Below are 22,762 nucleotides of genomic sequence, written 5' to 3'. Positions count from 1 at the left end.
CATCCAGTATCTGAGAATGTGAACACTTAGCGACTTGCAACAAACTTAACATATAATTTCAAATTTTTACGAATCTCTAGCTTCCTGAAAGGAAATAAAAAAGTTTGAAGTTAACTGTATCTCCTGTATGTATACAGTGGAAATATCCCTTCAGGCATAACATTTTAGCTGCGTGGGACTAGCCGATCGGTCTAGGCGTTGCAGTCATGGACTGTGCGGCTGATCCCAGAGGAGGTTCGAGCCCTCCCTCGAGCATGTGTGTGTGTGTGTGTATGTGTGTGTGTGTGTGTGTGTGTGTGTGTGCGTGTGTGTTTGTCCTTAGGATAATTATGGTTAAGTAGTGTATAAGCTTCGGGACTGATGACCTTAGCAGTTAAGTCCCATAAGATTTAACACACATTTGAACATAACATTTTAATTTATTATTTCTTTACTACTAAATGTATTCACGACACACTTCTCGGACAGTATTCACACTTACTATTGAATAAGCGCCAAAATGATGCCACTGCACGATACATAGTTCAGGAGAAGTGACGTTAGAAACGCTGAGCTGCGCGAAAGTGAAAGTGCTGGGTGAAATTCGCTAGAGATACAGGTAAAATATGTGTACAAATATGTGCGGAAAGTGGGAAATTTATGTGACATGTGTGTATGCTGACAACATCTGTGATAAAAAAAACTGGTCCTAATGCAATGGACGGCTTTCAAACAAATTTGTACACATATTGGTCACTACATGGAAAAACATTCTGTGGAAGTAAGAACCTAAATCCTCCTATTGGAGTGAGGGTGATAATGTGGAGAGGGAACAGGGAGAGGAAGAGATGGACACAGATATGGTGGAGGAGGTGGTGAACAGCGAGAATGAGAGGAACAGATAGACAGAAAGAGAGAGACAGAGGAGTGGAGGGAGGGGGCTGTGAGAGAGAAGGGAGGAGAAGGTGATGGACAGAGAGGCGTTCAGACGAGATGGAGAGGCAGAGCGGTAAGGAGGGTTGGACTGATAGAAGTGGAACAAATATTTCCCAGGTGAAAGCCAGGCAGTGACATAGTTAAAGGTAAAATTTGCCAATTCCCTCGTGTTGAAATATATATTGTCACGATGTCATGGGAGCATTTGTTATTTTGTGGCTATCAGTCACAAATTCGAAACTGGACAAAAAAATGACCAAGTGTGAGTGACAATGTTTAATTCTCGAATCAACACTGGTCACGGACTGAAAATTCTTCTCGGTGGCGAAACATAGAGCATGTATGTGGTTTCTCGAAGATTTCGTTGTCTATACTAGACAAGTCAGATCTGCAGTCCTTAGTGAATGGAATGAATAACTTCCTTATCAACATTGGAATGTAAACAATGTGACAGAAGTTATTTACATGGAAAACTTTTAAAGATTTGTTCCCATGGCACTAGTATTAGTAAATTCGAAGAAGAATATTTAGGTTCTTTTGGTTTTCAAAAACGTGTGTTTAGTTTTTCGAAACAGATTTATTACTCTTCACAAAGAGGAATTGGTAGCTTTTATAAAGAAGAGTTTATAAGCTTTCCAAAGAATATTTTGTAGCCATTTCCTGTGTTTCCAAAATTTGTAGTGTTCACGAAGAAGAGTTTGTAGTTTTTCCAACGAAGAGCTTGTAGTTTTTCAGAAGATGAACTTTTGATTTTTTTCAAATTTGAAGAATTTAACTTCTTCTGGATCTGATTGGTTCAAGTGTCTCTGAGCACTATGGATCTGAGGTCATCTGAGGTCATCAGTCCCCTAGAACTTAGAACTACTTAAACCTAACTAACCTGAGGACATCACACACATCCATGCCCAAGGCAGGATTCGAACCTGCGACCGTGGCGGTCGCGCGGTTTCAGACTGAAGCGCCTAGAACCGCTCGGCCACACTGGCCGGCTCTGGATCTGAATTCAAATTTTTTCGAAGAATAGCTAAAATTTCAAAGAAGATTTTGAGCTTTCGGACAAGTTTTATTAGATCCAGAAAAAAGAATCTTTTTTATTGACAGAACATTTTCCTGTTTGCAAAGAGCGTCGAAAATGTTTTTAATATTATTAACAACCAATAAATATTTTATAAATGTATAGCATACAGGTTGTTTGATTATATATATATATATATATATATATATATATATATATATATATATATATATATATATATATATATAGTTCATGACCAAGTTCCATCTCATTTCACGGCATTCTCTATATATGTACAGGTCTGCAAAATGTATAGTTCTTCATAATAAAACTACATGTAGAAATCAGTGTACATAATACAACAAGAGGCCACTTATGTACAACAGGCAATTTTGGAAATGCACTAGTTTAATGTGATACACATTATTAGTGGTACAGGGTACTGTAAATACCGTACTCATTAGGTACAAAAGGTAATTAATCTAATATATAAAGTTAAAATGACGAAGATAGACCTCATTTACATCATATCACTTTATTAAATTTATATTTTAGAACCTTTTCTGTTTTATGCTGTGGTTTACAAATGCACTTCATGAAGTTTTAATGTCCATACCAAACTGAAAGAGTTATAAGTACTATGGGCCCTTGTTCCACAATGATGCTTGATCTCTGATTGTTTTTTATTATACAGACATATATGTTTTTCCATGATGTTTAGCCTATGATGAAATCCTGATACAGAACTGGTCGTGAAGAAACTAAATGTTCAAGTAGCCTGCGTACCACAAATAATCTTATATTCCAAAATAATGGTTTTGTTTTTGAAAGAACAGATACATATATAAATACAGAAAAAATAAAAGCATTCACAGACTGCCATTACTACCAGTTCAAGAAATTCGGATTAATCTCTACAAAAGTCTTGAAGTTGCAAATTTTAATAACCACTGTCAAAATAGTAGACTTGTAACAAAATACATAAATGTAAATATAGAAAACAGTTTGAAGGTCGCAGAATTACACAAACAAGAGCCCATGCGAAAAAGTTTTAAGCTCAATGTCAACTGTCTGGCAAATGAAGTTGATTTCACTATAGAAGATGAATAAATTCTCACCACACATGAATCAAACAATATTCTTAATGTAAGTACATGGCTAAAAAGAAAATTAAAAAAGAAAAACAACATAGTGGCATGCATTCAAAGAAGAGTTACTAAATTGAGAGGATATTATTATGAATCAGAAGTTAAAAATCTAATGAGAAAGTGCAAGCAGAATACATTAGTATTTGAGTATAGGATATGGACAGTGCATCGAAAGAAGAAATCAGATGAAGTTAAAACTCCATAAGCAGAGGATCAAATAGGTAAAAAGACGAGGGCTAGTAGAAACCCTTGCGTAACAGAAGAAATGTTGAATTTAATTGATGAAAGGAGGAAATATAAAAATGCAGTAAATGAAGCAGGCAAAAAGGAATACAAACGTCTCAAAAATGATATTGACAGGAAGTGCAAAATGGCTATGCAATGATGGCTAGAGCACAAATGTAAGGATGTAGAGACTTATCTCACTAGGGGTAAGATAGATACTGCCTCCAGGAAAATTAAAGAGACCTTTGGAGATAAGAGAACCACTTGTATGAATATCAAGAGCTCGGATGGAAACCCAGTTCTAAGCAGAGAAGGGAAAGCAGAAAGGTGGAAGGAGTATATAGAGGGTCTATACAAGGGCGATGTACTTGAGGACAATATTATGGAAATGGAAGAGGATGTAGATGAATATGTAATGGGAGATATGCTACTGCGTGAAAAGTTTGACAGAGCACTGAAAGACCTGAGTGGAAACAAGGCCCCCGGAGTAGACAACATTCCATTAGAACTACTGACGACCCTTGGAGAGCCAGTCCTGACAAAACTCTACCATCTGGCAAGCAAGATGTATAAGACAGGCGAAATACCCTCAGACTTCAAGAAGAATATAATAATCCCAATCCCAAAGAAAGCAGGTGTTGACAGATGTCGACATTACCGAACTATCAGTTTAATAAGTCACAGCTGCAAAATACTAACGCGAATTATTTACAGACGAATGGAAAAACTGATAGAAGCCGACCTCGGGGAAGATCAGTTTGGATTCCGTAGAAATGTTGGAACACGTGAGGCAATACTGACCCTACGACTTATCTTAGACGAAAGATTAAGGAAAGGCAAACCTACGTTTATAGCATTTGTAGACTTCGAGAAAACTTTTGACAATATTGACTGGAATACTCTCTTTCAAATTCTGAAGGTGGCAGCGATAAAATACAGAGAGCGAAAGGTTATTTACAATTTGTACAGAAAGCAGATGGCAGTTATAAGAGTCGAGGGGTGTGAAAGGGAAGCAGTGGTTCGGAAGGGAGTGAGACAGGGTTGTAGCCTATCCCCGATGTTATTCAATCTGTATATTGAGCAAGAAATAAAGGAAACAAAAGAAATATTCGGAGTAGGTATTTAAATCCATGGATAAGAAATAAGAACTTCGAGGTTCGCCGATGACATTGTAATTCTGTCAGAGACAGCAAAGGACTTGGAAGAGCAGTTGAACGGAATGGACAGTGTCTTGAAATGAGGGTATAAGATGAACATCAACAAAAGCAAAACGAGGATAGTGGAATGTAGTCGAATTAAGTCGGGTGATGCTGAGGGAATTAGATTAGGAAATGAGACACTTAAAGTAGTAAAGGTGTTTTGCTATTTGGGGAGCAAAATAACTGATGATGGTCGAAGTAGAGAGGATATAAAATGTAGACGCAATGGCAAGGAAAGCGTTTCTTAAGAAGAGAAATTTGTTAACATCGAGTATTGATTTAAGTGTCAGGAAGTCATTTCTGAAAGTATTTGTATGGAGTGTAGCCATGTATGGAAGTGAAACGTGGACGGTAAATAGCTTAGAGAAGAAAAGAACAGAAGCTTTCGAAATGTGGTGCTACAGAAGAATGCTGAAGATTGGATGGGTTGATCACATAACTAATGAGGAGGTATTGAATAGAATTGGGGCGAAGAGGAGCTTGTGGCACAACTTGACTAGGAGAAGGGATCGGTTGGTAGGACATGTTCTGAGACATCGAGGGATCACCAATTTAGTATTGGTGGGCAGCGTGGAGGGTAAAAATCGTAGAGGGAGACCAAGAGATGAATACACTAAACAGATTCAGAAGGATGTAGGTTGCAGCAGGTACTGGGAGATGAAGAAGCTTGCACAGGATAGAGTAGCATGGAGAGCTGCATCAAACCAGTCTGAGGACTGAAGACCCCAACAACAACAAACAGATTTCAAATACACACATTTAAAACAAACCGAAAAACATAAAGCATGCCTTCTCAGACTGTGAGAAACATGGAAAGTTAAGGTTTCTGACATGGGACACCAACCAAAAATCCATAAGACAGACATGCCAATCAGCCCAATAATAAATCTGAAAGCAGCTTTCACATACTTATGAGCCAAACAAATGCAAACATCGGTCACACAATACTATAAATTTGAAAATGAAAGACGATGAGAGTTACCACCTAAGTAACAGAATGCATTAAGGATATAAAATACCATTTAGAGCTACAGGGTTTTCCTTGAGGTAGGAAGCGTGTATATCTCTATCCTTGAAGCTTCCTGGCAGATTAAAACTGTGTGCCGGACCGAGACTAGGACTCGGGACCTTTGTCTTTCGTGGGCAAGTCCACTACCGTATGAGCTACCCAAGCACGACTCACGCCCCGTCCTCACAGCTTTAATTCCGCCAGTACCTCGTCTCCTGTGAGGACGGGGCGTGAGTCGTGCTTGGGTAGCTCATACGGTAGTGCACTTGCCCACGAAAAGCAAAGGTCCCGAGTTCGAGTCTCCGCCTGGCACACAGTTTTAATCTGCCAGGAAGTTTCATATCAGAGCACACTCCGCTGCAGAGTGAAAATCTCGTCTCTATCCTTGTCAATAATACCACTGAATTAAGCATTGAAAACCTGAAAACATTCAACTAGTTACCGTAGGAAGCTGTAGATGAATCAATGAATCCATTACACTTAATAACAGAATAAATGCATTTCCATTTCAGTCAGATATCGTGCGCAAAAGAAGAATGTTTACCTGTGGTTTCACCTATTTCAAGAACAATAGCAAACAACTCCATAAAATATATAAAAAACTAATAGTTGAAGATGAAACAACAAAGAAAGGCCACAACATAATCTACTGGTATAGGAACATGGAAGACATAACACGCATTGTAAGCGGACCTCAGAACAAAATATAAATGTTACCTGAAGACGTTACTTCAATATGCATTAACAAGAAGTCTAAAAAAGAAGCAGAACAAAAAAACAAACTCAACTTTCTAGACACAATCATGAGAAAAGATAGTCACATCCAGGTCAGTGAAATATACAGTTAACCCATAGCAACAAAGACAATAATAAATGCGACCTCAGACTACCCACAGAATCATATCAAGCTGCAGTCACATATATGTCAAACAGACTCAATCAGATTCCCCTCAACACTTTTAATAACCAGTCAGAGCCAGCCACTATAAAAGACACAACACTTAACAATGAATACAAAGAAACACTAGTAGACAAACTTAAGAGAAAAATAAACAAAAAAGGCAAACCAAGCTACAGCAACGGATAAGCGCAGACATACTTGGAATACAGATAAAATGCCAGTAAGGTTAATACAAGCAATAACCCACAAAGAAACGGCATACGACCAGCCACCAAAATAAACTAACATACAATAACGTAATACAATCATGCAACCATGCAACAATAATGCATACAAAACATATAATTCAGAACAGAAAAATATCCTAAAGTTAAAACAAAGTTGTACACATATCAGTGGAGTGGTATATATCAGCTCAATTGCAGGACCTTTGGGACACTGTATAACCCATTAAGGCATATAAATACAATACAAACCACTCAACAGTGGTAGACTACCTTAAACATGAATATCATAGACAGAGAAAAGTACAAAAAGATATGAGTATCATAAAAATGAGAAAAGGCATGCAACTTCTCACCTCTCACCAAAACTGCCACATAGACATAGAACTAGCACTCAGTAACCAGCTGAATAACAATCAGATAAATGTTCAACAACAGGAACTATACCAAATCATTGAACACATCACCTGAAGCACCTCTCTCTGTCTCTCTCTCTCTCTCTCTCTCTCTCACACACACACACACACACACACACACACACACACACACAAACTTCCAATTTACCTATAGCTCCTCCTCATTTTCCCCATGACATTACCAACTCACCTTTCCTTCCTCTACTTTGCATTCATTGTTCACTACAATTATTATTTATGCCAATCACCCCCACCCACTTCACCCCTCTCTATTTATATTTTCAGCTCTCACACTGCTGCTTTATTTCACTTGCATATTACATAATCACATACTAACAAAATTAAAATATATTCACATGAGAAAGAGAGGTGTAGGGAACATTATTTTGATAAGGTGAAAACCAAAACTAGCGGATAAGTTTCAACACTGTACACAATGCAGACAGTCACAAGTTTAGTCAGGAGCACGTGAATAAACTCTATATTTTGTCATATTTCACTTTTTCACATCAAGGAGTGTGTAGTGCTGAAAACCAATGTGATATTACGCTAAAAACATTAATGTAAAATGTAACTATACCTGGAAAATTTATAAGCAGACAGAACATGCGGATATAAGCTAAATCAAACTAAAATTGCCGCAAGTGAAACTCGCATCAAACACCATTTGTAACGAACTGGTTTTAGCTCTAGAAAGCAAATACAAATTAAAAATACTCTCTCTCTCTGCGCTAAATTTTCAGTCTGATGCCTCCAAGAATACTTTTCACCTATCTTAAGTCCTACAAATTTAAGTTTATGTTCTTCAAGTATTATATTTTCATCAGGTGGTAACAAAATTTCTGTGTTTTTTTTAATTTTTTTTTTTACTTCTATGACTTACAAAATATATCCACTGTGTCTGTTTGAGGACAAGCCAAGAGTTGGGGCTACTCACATCTGATTTATATTCAGTTTCACACTTTCCGCTCTTAATCTTGTGTCACTGAAAATAAACTTTGAGAATCACTTGACTTGTATAGTGACACGTTATTAATATGTATCAAGAAAACCAGAGGACCTAGAACAGATACCTGTTGTGCCTTAAACTGACCATCATTCCAGTCAGATATAAATTATTTATGAGTTAGTTCTCATGGAGAATGGCTGCTGCTTCGTATTTGTGAGATATGCAAGTAAGATTTTCTCTTAACTCTGTAATGTTAATTTATATACATAGGTACTAGGTGGTTATAATTAAACTGAAGGTGTTCAGAGTGCAGGCGTGTGAGCTGTACACATCACATGATGTTGAAACATCATAGGTTTGGTCACTAATCAGTGCGCTCGCGGAGTATGCTGTAGAAGTAATAGTTCTACATTCCACCACCATATGGAAATGTGGCGCTGTAAGCACTCAGAATATGAAATGATACCTGTTTTGACGTCAGTACGTTATTTTTCGCTTGGCGATGCATGTTGATTTCTTTTGTGAAGTGACTTTTGGTGTAAAAGGTTATGAAGGTTGAAGTTGTCAGTATGAAGCACAATGGCTCTTAAGGAGACAAGTCCTGGACTGCTGTAAAAGTTGGGTTATCAAAACGGTAGCAGTGGTAGGGCTACCTTGCTGGAATATCGCCGATAGAAACAGCTGCGAAGAGACTTAATGTCAATAAAAGGGCAAAGAATATGATCAAGAAATTTGAAGAAACAGGTGCATTTAGCGGTACAGCAGGGAGAGGGAGGCGGCCAATTCCCATGGCAGTTGTTGATGAAGTTACTATATCCATAGCCGACCGTGCAGCATATAGACTATGTGATCATAAGTATACAGACTCCTGGCTGAAAATGACTTACATGTTCGTGGTGCACTCCATCGGTAATGCTGGAATTCACTAACGTGTTGTCCCACCCTTAGCCTTGATGACAGCTTCCACTCTCGCAGGCATACCGTCAATCAGATGCCGGAAGGTTTCTTGGGGAATGGCAGCCCATTCTTCACGGAATGCAGCACTGAGATGAGGTATCAATGTCGGTCGGTGCGGCCTGACTCGAAGTCGGCGTTCCAAAACATCCCAAAGGTGTTCTATAGGATTCCGGCCAGGTCTCTGCGCAGGCCAGACCATTACAGGGATGTTTTTTTTTGTGTAACCACTCAGCCACAGGCCGTGCATATTGAACAGGTGCTCGATCGTGTTGAAAGATGCAATCGCCATTCCCGAATTGCTGTTCTATAGTGGGAAGCAAGAAGGTGCTTCAGATATCAGTGTAGGCTTGTTCTGTGATAGTGCCACGCAAAACAACAAGGGTTGCAAGACCTCTCCATGAAAAACACAACCACACCATAACACCACCGCCTCCAAATTTTACTGTTGGCACTACACACGCAGACAGATGACGTTGACCGGGCATTCCCAATACCCATACCCTGCCATCGAATCGCCACATTGTGTACCGTGATTCGTCACTCCACAGAATGTTTTTCCACTGTTCAGTCGTCCAATCTTTAGGCTCCTTGTACAATGCGAGGCATCGTTTGGCATTTACCGGCGTGATGTGTGGCTTACGAGCAGCCGCTCAACATGAAATCTAAGTTTTCTCACCTCCCGCCTAACTCTCGTAGTACTTGCAGTGGATCCAGATGCAGTTTGGAATTCCTGTGTGATGGTCTGGATAGATGTCTGCCTATTACACATTACGACCTTGTTCAACTGTCGGCGGTCTCTGTCAATCAACAGACGAGGTCAGTCAGCACGCTTTTGTGCTGTACGTGTCCCTTCACGTTTCCACTTCACTATTACGTCGGAAACAGTGAACCTAGGGATGTTTAGGAGTATGGAAATCTCGCGTGCAGACTTATGACACAAGTGACACCCAATCACCTGACCATGTTCTAAGTCCGTGAGTTCCGCGGAGCGACCCATTTTGCTCCATCACGATGTCTGATAACAACTGAGATCGCTGATATGAAGTACCTGGCAGTAGGTGGCAGCACAACGCACCTAATATGAGAAACTTATGTTTTTGGGGATTTTCGGATACTTTTGATCACATAGTGTACCTCAGATTCTGCAGCCAGTGTTGGAATCGTGTCATGGTAACTGTCTCTTGCCTCGTCAAAAGTTGAAAACATTTTTCAGCGCATTTTACACTGGTACCCCTAAAAGCTTGAGAATACGGTCCAGATGAAGCCCCGACATAGGCTACAAGGCCGTTACTTGGCTCTTCGTTTTTTTGCACACGCAGGAATGGATAACATGTGGCCAGGGGATATTCTTTGGACGGACGAGGCACATTATACACTATGTGGAGTCTTAAATGCACGGAACTGTAGCATATAGGGCTCTACTTGGCCACGTATTGTGCAGGAACACCCACTGCACTTAGATTGTGTGACTGTGTAATGTGGTTCCAAGAGCTTCTTCACTCTCTCGGGTTTTTTCTTTCCCCGGAGGAGATGACACCTAGCGGACATTTTAGGTGTACAGTGACATCTGCCCGGTGTAAGGTCCTCCTTGCGTAACACGTCATTCCATCTTTGCAAGACACAACTGTGTCCATACCACTATCTTCATACAAGTTGAGGTGACACCACATGTCACTTTTCAGGTGACAGACTTACTTAGAGAAACTTTCGATAACAACCGCCTCATCTGTAGGCAATTTCAAACTGTATACCTTTCAGATCCCGCAACTTAAATCCCTCTTGCTGATGGTTGTGAGGATATTCGCAAGCTCGTGTCTATCAGGTACGTATCCAGACTCTTCCTGATCTGAGGACAGCATACGACGACATATCGCTTTGATTACACCGGATTTGCTGCGAGCAGCAATAGACCATTCTGTGTTACGGATGCAACATGTTCTTGAGTCGGGATACCATGTTAAACACTTGCTGTAACTTGGAACAATATTCTCACAAACGGGCCAGAATCACCGTTATCATGTCTTTGTTCGTTCGTCCCCTGTTCCTGCACCCACACTATAATTTGACTGCTTGAAACGCCACATTTTCACGAGGTGTCAGAAAGTGGAATTATGATTGTTTCAGCGTACTCTGCGAGTGCCCTAACTAATGGACGTATCTGCGATGTTTCAGCACCCTGCGATGTATGACGCCCGCACTGTAGCACTTGGAACACAGTTTAATTATAGCCACTCTGTAAAACTAGGTCTGCACGACACACTGCAAATTTCCACTGTTCGCTATTTATCATACAGTACTGCAAATGTTTCACGAAAGAACAAATTTTTTTTCTCGTCGGTATATTACGTTCCTGCACTAAAACTGTGAGTCTGGCAATAACGTACGTGTAATGAAGTTTATTGACAATCTTCTGTAAATAATCAACTCAAACACCGCCTACAATGCAGGCGGTATTCCAACAGAAGCTTATATGTCTCTCAGAGTGAGAGTTAATGATAAACAGGATATCCTTTCAAAGTTACAGATATTGTAACATTGGATTTTGTAGGTACTGTAACAAATAAACACTGCATTGTACACTACCTTTGTTGTTATGCCCCTCATAAAGTTTAATCAACCAAGCTGAAGTTATCTTCTCAAAACTATAGCATTCGTGTACATGTAGGTTAGCTGTCTGTTTTTGGTTTAAGGTTGATGTTGCGATCTCAGGGAGCTCCGTAACGCGCCATATCGACATTCCGCTTTTCCCCGCCGTTGAAAAGATGATTGAACCTAAACTACGTCGCTGACTAGCACTGACCACTAAAATGGCGATCTCGTATCGTGTCACAAGTTAGAGGAATTAACTGAAAGTTTCTTGCTACCAAAGTACAATATCTTAGCAGTGTACGACTTCAAATCACTTTAGGTAGGCTTTATTTAAGGTGCAGTGAGTTATTACGTATAACACATACAGCAGTTATTTAGCAACAACATACACTCTCGCAGTTATTCATTTTAGTTGACGGGGCGACAGTTTATTAAAAGTTTTCACTCTCAGAGTATGTGGTATGGCCTTACAAACCACAAGGTTTGCTGTTATTGCTGTGAAAAATACGATAGTCTTAATGAAACTCAATTTATTCTCTCTAAAACACAGTTTAAGTGCTACATGCCTTTGTTTATGCAGAAAAAAACGGAGTTCATGGCTGCACTTGTTTTGAAGTCGTATATTCGCTCTGTCCGCCCACATATTATCAATTACAATCTAAATTGACACTAATATTCTTCAAGATATCGTAACCGCTGTCTGTCATTAAATTCCTTTGTGATAAATTTTTTCTTCTGTTCTGTCGACTCTATTCCTTCTAGACGACTTTAGTTTAATCTTCTTCGTATTCGTATTCTGGTGCCGATCCGTCTTTTCAGGTTCCGAATATTTTATAAACGTAAGACTCATACTAAAATTCCATCTACAAGTCCAATAACTATCCTACAAGCAGCCACTCTTCGTGACGCTGTTAAAAACTCCCGAAGCACATCAGTACTTAACTTTTCCGTGACAACCCTGCTCTGCACTTTACCAACCATCTATTCCCACAAATTACGCGTTGCTTCCACAAAATACGAGAACAATCCGTTCCTCCAGTACTTTACTTCCATGTCATAATCCCTCCATCCGACTTCGACTACCTTCGTGTTCATCTTTATTTAAACAGATGTACGTTTTCTACTAACTGGGTATACTACTCTCTTTACTACAGCACAAAATTTACATTGCCGTTGCATAAAATTGGAATAAAAAAACATACATTTGCTAATAAGGAATAGATTCATTCAAAAAGTAAGTTCCAATCTAGGATTTGTACAATAAAAGTCAGTTAAAAGGTTACACTACAGTCATGTACAATGAATGGAAAAGATACCACTCGAATCGACCATACAGACGAGAAAATCTCCATCATAGAACATCCCTAACTAATTTATTAATATATGTTCAGGGACATTTTCTTAACACCATTAGCTGTACTGGAAATGTTAATTTGACAAACCGGTGTTCGGATGTACAACGGAGCCATAATCAGTGGCATTTGTTATAAAGGAACAAACAACTGTATGTACATCAGTTTCTACAACATGACAACATACACAGAGGAACATACAACTGTGTCAGATGCCACTGATGATGGCTGATTCCCCCGAATACTGGTTTGGCAAAGAAACATTTCAGGTGTAGCTCATGGTGTTTAGAAGATGTCCTTTGATATTTATTTTAAAGTTTGGAGCACCAAGCATTAAAGGTTTTTGTGAACATAATATTCAATATTTTCTTTACCAACAGTAAAATTAAATTCTGTGTCCAACAATTAGCTTTTAGACAGTTCCTTAAATAAAGAGTTAAAATTTACAATACATTATCTTTGTTTCCCCTAAGTGTCAGAATATCCCGATAAAAAAGGTGAACCAGTGATCAAACTATAAAATTTTTGAGCTTGCTCAGGAATATTTTCTTAGCGTTTTAGTGTGACCTATCAATAATCAGCAAGGGTAGTTACAAAGTTATGATATACTTCGGAATTATTTGGTTTGTTACCTCAATAATCATCGTTTCTTTATAAACACCACCAGAACAGCGAAAACGTCAGTAATATGCAATCACCCAAACACAGAGAGAGAATCACAGAGTAATGTGGCCACTCTCAAATGCAAACGTACCGTACTGTGATGCTGTTGCTATCCATAAGAGAGCAGATCAGTAGTGTGCCATTTTGTGATTTTCCATTGCATTCAGCGAACGTATACCCCTTGGTGCATGTCGGCCAACTCTTTAATAGTAAATTTTGTCTATACCGCTATGTACCACTGTTAACGCACAACTAGCATTGCGACACAACCGAGAAATACCGAACGATACCCTTAGGGCGAAGAGTAGAGTGGGATTAGTGCTGTCCAAAGCGATATTCGCACTGCTCTGCAGATATTTTCTCTGCGATACAGCCACAAAGGTAAGTGGCGTTAAGGAATCAAACGAAATGCAATTAATTCGTAACGAGGCACCGGACAACAGGGACCGCTTACAAATAAACTACTCAAAAAATATCGCTGGACAACCTCGAAAAAAGCACTGTTGTCGGCCGAACAAGGGACAGCTCTATAAACAAAATGAAACGAAAAATACTTTGAAAACCTTCTTTTTAAACGCAATCTCGTGTTTTACGAAGAGAAAATCAAATCTGTATTGAACAATATTTTCAAACGAGGCACAATAATGGAATATTACGCACCCCTGCACATACAAAGTTTAAAGAAACGACCATATCTGTTGTACCTACACAATCCAGGAATCGGCGGCAGGCCATTCTGTGCTCGTGTATTGGGTAGAGAACTACTGAGTGTCACTCTTGTAGAGCATGTTCTAATTCATTGTTTGCAACGATATAAAGCAAATTAATTAAGTGCTTGGACTTCTGAGACATATTAGTCTAAATAGTATTTTTAAACATCTCATGAATCTCTTTTACTATTCCTTTATGATGACGTGTGAAGTAACAATATTTTCTCCATTATCTTTCTGTTCACAGACATGACCAGCAGCACAGTGTCGACGAAGCGTCTTCACAGATGGCAGCATCGGAAACTTGATGTCTTTCCGCACGTGTGAAGAAGACAGCCCCTGCCGACACCCGATTACGTCAAACACAAGACTCGACAGAAAAAGCATGAATTTATTTTGCCGAAGATGTCAAAATCAAACGAAGAACCTTATAAGAATTTTGTCAAGAGTTACTTCGCTGTGAATACTATTCGGAATTCACCGTCAACTGCACCATAAGCTTTCATCACCGTACAGGCAAATTAACTACATTTGAGTGAAAATTGCTACGTTTGATGGTTCGGAAATTATTATGTATGTATGTTAATATACGTCCAGTAAACCTTTCTTTGCTTTGTCGTTTGAATGAAATGTAATATGTCGAAATTAAGCCAATTTGTTTACCAAATGTTCCTGTCAGGAATAACACTTATTCTGTAATTGATGTGTAATGAAAATATTGTATGTTGTTTTAAAATAAAAGAGTGTATTTGAATGTTAAAGCTAAATCAGGCTACTAAACTACATTGAAAGGTTTCGTTTGCTGAAGACAAAGAATGCTCACAATGAGAAATAGCACTTCATCCGACGGCTATGCTCCAAACGGCGCAATATGTAAAACCAAATCAGACTCAAGAAGGGAGGCAAAATTTCTACTAGTACTGAAACATATATTTGTTTGATGTGTTGCTTCGCTTTGCTTTATCAGGGTATGGAAAAACCCAGATGATGAAGTACATTTGACAGCAAATATTACTTCAGTTCTTTTAAAATAAAGGCGGTCTTTAGCTTAATATGTATGTGGAAATCAGTAAAAATCTTAAGCACGTAGATATAAGTCATGCTAACAACACAACAGTAATCGAATGTACTATGAACAAATGGAACTGGCAATCACATGTTAACACTGAAACACAATAATGAAGCAAAGAATAAAATTCCGTGTAAGTAGACCTTTATTTAGTGTCCGTAGCAACATCTGTAAACGCAACAGGAAGCACTGCACATACATCGACAGTGATCAGCCAACTACCATACAGTATAAACAAGCAACAAAGCAATGTTTTTCTATGTATAAATAAAAATTAAAGTCAGCACAGTGGCATCAAAATTCGAGCAAAAGCAGTTAGCTTATAAACAGCTTAGCTACCTGTGTTATCTAAAATGTATTCATTAATAGAGCTATACACGGCTTTCTAGTTTTCACAACAAAATCACTTCTTATTGGAGAAGGAAAGATTCTAAAGCTTACATTAATTGTGGTATAAACGGACTCGCAGTTCCATACATTCGTTAATTGAAGATCCCAACGATTTACGCAATCAGCACGGAAGTTGGGAAACATTTACGTTTTACGTAATTATCTAGTTTCGAGTTAGGTCCAGATGCGTCATACTGAACATCTCTGCATAAAAATGTCATACGGAACTCATTATTGAACTGCATCTCCAACGAACAATACAGCAGTCACACTGTCGACATTTGAAACATTGAAACGACTTTTTTCTGAACACCATTTGATACTCTGGGAACATTGTTGAGCTAAACAATTAACTGCTCCCTCTGCCACAGCAAGTCTGCTTACCACAACCAGCGGACATGTTTACTTGTTCCTCAGGAGATAAATTCCAGTGTAGTCTTCTGACTTAACTGATTTTGTCTGCCTGTTATCCACCTTCTGCGATCTCCACAAGGTGAATGCTAAATTATTGTACTGGGGAAGAAGTGCCATCTCCATTCGAGGGATGACAGAACTTTGTTACCACGACAGCAGTTGCCAAAGCGGCAATTTCCGAGCAAACCTGCTTCCAGTTCACAACCTACTCTTCCTACATCGCAGTCAGATGGCTCCTTTTAGCCATATACACATAGGATTATTCACTGCATGTAGCAATATCGTCTCATAAATGATTACTTTCAAGCATACGTATTACAGAATTTTTCCTGAATGCCTCCGGAAACACATATGCGTACATTGCTAGAATACTTAGTTTACCTGTTCCCTCTCATCGTTTATATAGTGCAGATACAATATTGCTATTCTGCCACTGATGTGTAAATTTCTGTGTTCTCTTGCCATTATAATTACTGTGTGGATACATAGGAACATTAATTACTGTTTGAAGCTAACAGACTGGCTCAGGATCTTTGAAGGTGTACTACACTTCGTCCTCTTCTGTGTGCAACGCAAAATGACTAGACCACAATTACCCTAATTACCACCAAAGTAGTGGTTCCATAGTAGCTCTCAAAGGGACTTCCGTTGCCAATTACTCCCGTCCGAACGGTTCGCTCACAAATACATTTGTGTGTTGGGACAAGATAATAGCTTCGCAAACAGTACTTGACATATCATGTTCCTCTACAAACTGTAATGAGACGACTTTGCGCTTACAACGTGATGTTACTGTGTGTTGAGAGTACAAATTTAAAATTTACATAAGAGGTATTATATGACTATCAGAGTCGTAAAATACCTGAGAAATCAAAATCCGAATAGGAATTAGCGTTCTCCAACAATATTTTTAGCCAGTAAATCACTTTCAAAGTATGTGCGTAAAGTCCCACAGTTTCTAGTTTAGATAGTTACCCTGACTTGTGACTCAGCTAACAAATGTATAATTGTTTTGCATGCATAAATATAAGCAGTGCTTGAGCCTTCAGAATTTGGAGTTGTTACTGCCAGACAGAAAAGAAGACTACAATGGAGCGTGTATAGTGAAACGTACTGTTGAAAGGTGTAGGTTTGGTATATTCCTATGTCACATGGAAGTAAGAAAAGGGGCCTCTGCCATTCCAGCACATAAGGAAAGTCTCTGTTACAACTCAATGATATTCTCTGGGGAGAGCCAGCCAACAATAAGCCTTACTCCATTTTCATCGCATAGGCAAAGAGAAAATTTTGCCCACTGGAAGTGCGAGGTTCGTTCCGAGTGATAATTAAATGAGAAAATATAAGTATTACTCTCTTTGATTTACAAGGCAATGAAAAAACGCCTCGGAAAAAGCATGTGATCCGGTGGTGAATAAATGTATTGACACCCACTGAACATCTCTAGAATAATCAGAGCAATGAGGATATCTATATAGGAGAGGGGATGTCTTTTAGGTAGACAATGAATACCATAGTGAATTGGGTATCTATTATATGAAATCATTACCAATCAAACAAGAGGGAACTGCCTTGACACTAGACGAAAACATCTGTGATCCCATACACATACATAAAAAAGCCGGGAAATAAATTAGAATGAGAATCAGGAAGAATGCCTCTTATGCAAATCACAGTTTACTCACATAGGTTGGGAGGTAGGAAAAGATGTAATAACGCAAGGGTGGGGAGGAGGGTAGAAAACTTCGATTAAATTAGTAAAATTAAGTTCGCAAATGCAGCGTTACAGTTACAAGTATTGGTTATGGTCGCACGCTCGACTCCCCTTTGAAAAAAAGACTTCGGTGATCGAAGGACACAGATCTGTTTCCACATGGTGTCCTGTCCTAAACAAAGGATGCACACGAATTTACTAAATATTTCGCCCTAAAGAAAGAAGAATTCCTCTCAGAATATGAATCCAAAGATCATACGCGTTGAAGGTGATCGGAAGAATCATTAATGAGCAGGATCAAGAATCACTTAAAGAAACAGGTAGGTGACGTCATTCATAAAGGACGACAAGTTTGCTTTATTACTGAATTTCGTTATTATTAAGGCTTTCTCCAAATTAGTACTTCATTCACCTAATGATATTTTATAGGTAACGGAATAACAGAACATAAAACTACTCACTCATAGCTTATGGCAACCACATGGATAGAAAAACAGCATAAGAACAATAAGTGAACTCAAGATGTCCGTACTATATGACATTACTAATATTCAGATATAAAATATGTATCGCCCTTAATCATGAAGGTGGCGATTCCTTCAAGACTATCAACAGCATAACTTCCCATGTTCAAGAGAAACTTCCAGGTAGTTAGGCTGGGTGGCACAAGTTCAGGGTCATGGAAAGGGGGGCGGGGGGTTGGTGCCCATACGTCAGGGGATTGATAGTGCTGTATCCCATAAGGATTAGGTTATCAATGCTGGTACGAGCCAATCTAACGATATCATCTTAAGGTCACTGGTAATGACTTCTGGTGTCAGGTAACATAGTTGTGCTATTTATATGTGATTCCCCCACTCCCCTCGCTCTGGAGGACCACCAGCAACTGATCAAGATCACCTAAGGGAACCCCCTTGTTATTTTCACTGTTAGAATAGAAAAATAATAAATTAATGTGGATTGTTGTGCTCAGAATTAAAATATTATGTTATGCCTTCTGCACCACTTGTTAGCAGCAGACACAGTGGCTGCGACAAAGACTGAGACGGCGTGGAGTTTTACAATTATTTATTGAACTTTCTTTACAATTTCTCCCTCGTTGTCGCTGGCCAGCCCTGCGGATCCCTCCGCCTGGCTGCTGCTGTGCAGATTCTCCGACAAGGCACGCAACGCACGCCGCTGATCGCACTCGGGAGCCCAGGCCACCAGTGCTCCGCTGAAGCCAGGATACCCTGTGGCTGAGATGAACTCGTCGCCGCTCGGCGCCCCGGTACGTGAGGTGAGCTGATGACGCCTGCTGCACCGGCGGCTGGGAAGCCATCAGTCGCGATGTCTGCAAGGTCCCGTCATGGACGGACCACGCGCCGTTGGGCCGGGTTGCCGTGAAGTCCGGGCGTCAGTCCCCAGCGGCGTCTGTGACCATGACCGCAGTGCGGCCGGTCCTGCTGGAAGTTCTCGCTGTAGTTCGTCAGCCATGGTGCCGACCGAACTCGGGCTGACCTCCAGAGCTGAAGCTGACATCTGGTGGCGAACGGATAACTCCTTCGAACTGGAACAGACTTCCAGAGTCGTCACCTACGAAGATTGAACGTTCGGCCACGGACCACGTCCGTCCTCAGATCCGAACTGCTTCCTAATGGCTTATGTCTGTTGCTACCTACGCTCCACTATTTATATCCAGCAGGAGGACGTTTTTTACCCTCCGTGGTAGCTTTTTGTTATTACTCCCACAGTATATTGCAACGTAACTTAGCGTGCTGGCCTCACTTCCCCTTACTCAGCACTCTCCAGACTTCGCTCGGCGCTCGGTCTGTGTGCGTCCTTGCGTCAGTCTGTTGGTAGACTGCTGCTGTCAGCAAGGCTATCTGTGTCTGCCTACTTCGCAACGCCTCGGTCGCCGGCTTGCCTCTGTTTTGCCACTCTCCACTGTGTGAAGCAACACTTGCTACATGTGGCCGCAACAATTGTAATATCAGTCGAAAGAATTGGTGTCTGATTATTTCTGCAGTTTGGAATTGCCGCTGCATACGTTCACATAAGGACGGCAGACAAAGCAAGTCTGGACTGCTGCGGACACAAAACTTGAAACATTCATAGTAGGTTATTTGGTTGCAAATAAAAGTCCATACCCTATAATTCCATTTAGTAAATTGTACATTATATTTTTCTTTTGATCACTTATGACTACCTTTTACAATATTTAAAAGAACAGACCTCAGCTTATGTTCGATCTCATCCGCTTCATACATTATAGAGAACAACAGAAGAAGCAAAAAAATTCACAGACAATAAATGCCAATAAATTCTTTTAGCGCTATTATCTTTTGTTATACGATTATTTCTTGTATGACACTCGTTATAAAATGATAAAACATATTGTTGGTATTTCACAATATAATAACAAGTCATAATACAATAATAAGTCTTTTCTTCATCAGTTTTCACGATATCGCATACACTGGCGACACAAAATATTGGCGTTGACATTACACCATCCAATCTTCAGCATTCTTCTGCAGCACCACATTTCAAAATCTTCTGTTCTCTTCTTGTCTAATCCGTTTATCGTACACGTTTCACTTCCATACGTGGCTACTCTTTATACAAATACTTTCAAAAAAGACTTCCTGACACTCGATGTTAACAAATTTCTTTTCTTCAGAAACGCCTTTCTTACGTAACCAGTCTGAATTTTATAGCCTGTCTACTTCGACCCTCATCAGTTCTCTTGCCAAAATAGCGAAGCTCGTCTACTACTTTTACTGTTTCCTTATCTGGTTCCCTTGGCATCACCTGATTTAATTCAACTGCATTAGATTATCCTTTATTTTTTGCTTAAGCTTGTGTTCATCTTAGACCCTCCTTTTAAGACACTGTCCATTCTGTTCAATTGTTCTTCCAAGTCCTTTGCTGTCTCTGGCAGACTAACAATGTTATCAGCAAACCTCAAAGTTTTTATTTCTTCTCTGTCAACTTCAATTCCTCCTCCAAATTTTACGTTGGTTTCCTTTGCTGCTTGCTCAGTGTATAGATTGAATAACATCGACGATAGGCTACAACGCTATCTACTTACTTCTCAATTACTGCTTCCTTTTCAAGTCTGTCGACTCGTACAACTGCTGTCTGGTTTCTGTGAAAGTTGCAAATAGCCTTTAGCTCCCTGTATTTCACCATAACTACCTTCAGAATTTCAGAGTATTCCAGTCAACGTTGTGAAACGTTTTACCTAAGTCTGCAGTTGCTATGAACGTAGGTTTACCTTTCCTTAACCTAGCTTCTAAGGTAAGTCATAGTATCAGTATTTTCCTGCGTGTTCCTACATTTCTCCGGGCTCCAGAAGGATCTTCCACAACGTTGGCCTAAATCAATTTTTGCAGTCTTATGTAAAAAATTCGTGTTGGTATTTTGAAACACGATTTATTAAACTGACAGTTCAGTAATATTCACACTTGTTAACAAGTGATTTATTTGGGATTGTAATTATTACATTCTCCTTTAAGTCTCATGTATATTTCGCCTATCTCATACATCTTGCTCACTAGATAGAAGAGTTTCATCATGAGTAGCTCTCCCAGGTCTCTCAGTATTTCTAAAGGAATATCGTTTAATCCTGGCTCCTTGTTCCGACTCTCAGTGCTCTGTCAAATTCTTCTCGCAGTATTATATCTCCGGTGAGCTTAATCAGTTAATATCATAATCTACGATTCAGGGAAGTGGGGTGGTCTTCCTCTCACCTCTGAGTAAGTTAACTATCTGACAAAAATCATTCCGACAAATTAGGTGCGCAGTGCTGCAGTCTTATCTCAAACATTTTCCATCAAAATTGGTTACATAATTCAAAGTATTTATTCCTTTCAGCTTACATGATATTCAACGTTGCTGTCCTTTCTCATCTAACAGATATAATCACAAATACGTGCAGTACCTGCCACACTTCAACTGAGAATGGATCAGATTGCGCAGAGGCAAAGACTGTACCACGACAAGACCAAAGATTGTTTAACAGTAACGAAACTTACTCTCTCTCTCTGACTTGCACGTCGATGCCACACAGAAACCAGAATGACATGACCACATTACAACTTATTGCGTTGTAGAAAAATAGTTTGAGGCTTTTCTCCTTGCAAAAGCATCCTCAATGTTAAAGAAACACCATTAAGTGGTACGTAAACACTTGCTAAACCACCACTACATTACTAGGTTGTGTGACGTCATAATTTGTGTGTCAAAACGAGCTTTTTGCTAGAAATAGTGATGTCATCGTAAATTTATGACGGCATAGAAAATTCTGAGGTTGACCGATTTCCAACACTGTCAACCACAGATACACTATATGTGTATAAGAAATAGCCCAATGCTATAAAATACCCATCTGCAGAGGTGACCACTGCGGGTCATTAGAAGCAGATAGATGTAAGCAAAGGAGTAACTCTGTAAAGGAACAACTGTGTTGCATCTGCAAGGCTTAACAGACCATGAAAGCCAACGCGTATGGCTATGGACACACTGCGCCAACGCAGCAATGGCCGAGAAATTTGTATTATTTTAGATGAACTCGTCTCTGGCGTGGTTGCTAGAAGAAAAGCCACTGTGACATTATCTAGATCTTAGGGAGGACCGACCCGCCTACTGTGATAAAGGAAAACCAGTCGTAAACTGTGGACGAAAGCACGTAATGAGTTATGCAGATAAGCATCATCCCATCCGTCCCTTCTCTCTCTGGACCAATAAGAATCAAACTCCCCTACCACACTGCTTTGAAAACTAGCGTTTATGTGTAGGCGGCGTCAGTCTACGTGAGCCAGAGGCCTCAGGTAGAATAAATAGGCACGTAACCTACAACAATACGACATAAACTATTGAAATCTTACTGAGTGTGGGAAATCGCTAGAAGGCTCATAAATAG

At 39.7% G+C, this 22,762-nt stretch overlaps 1 protein-coding gene across 1 annotated transcript in view; it reads left to right on the top strand.

Annotated features, from left to right (window-relative positions):
- LOC124789071 (prolactin-releasing peptide receptor-like) overlaps positions 1-14,616 on the top strand; it is a 256,192-nt gene extending 241,576 nt beyond the window's left edge. Inside the window, exon 2 of the mRNA XM_047256363.1 lies at positions 14,520-14,616. The gene's annotated coding sequence lies outside the window, so the exon portion shown is untranslated. The remainder of the gene's footprint in view (positions 1-14,519) is intronic.
- The last annotated feature ends 8,146 nt before the right edge of the window (positions 14,617-22,762 follow it).

Source organism: Schistocerca piceifrons, chromosome 3, assembly GCF_021461385.2.
Source record: "Schistocerca piceifrons isolate TAMUIC-IGC-003096 chromosome 3, iqSchPice1.1, whole genome shotgun sequence".
Lineage (NCBI taxonomy): Eukaryota > Metazoa > Arthropoda > Insecta > Orthoptera > Acrididae > Schistocerca > Schistocerca piceifrons.
This window is presented reverse-complemented; position numbering and strand designations above follow the sequence as displayed.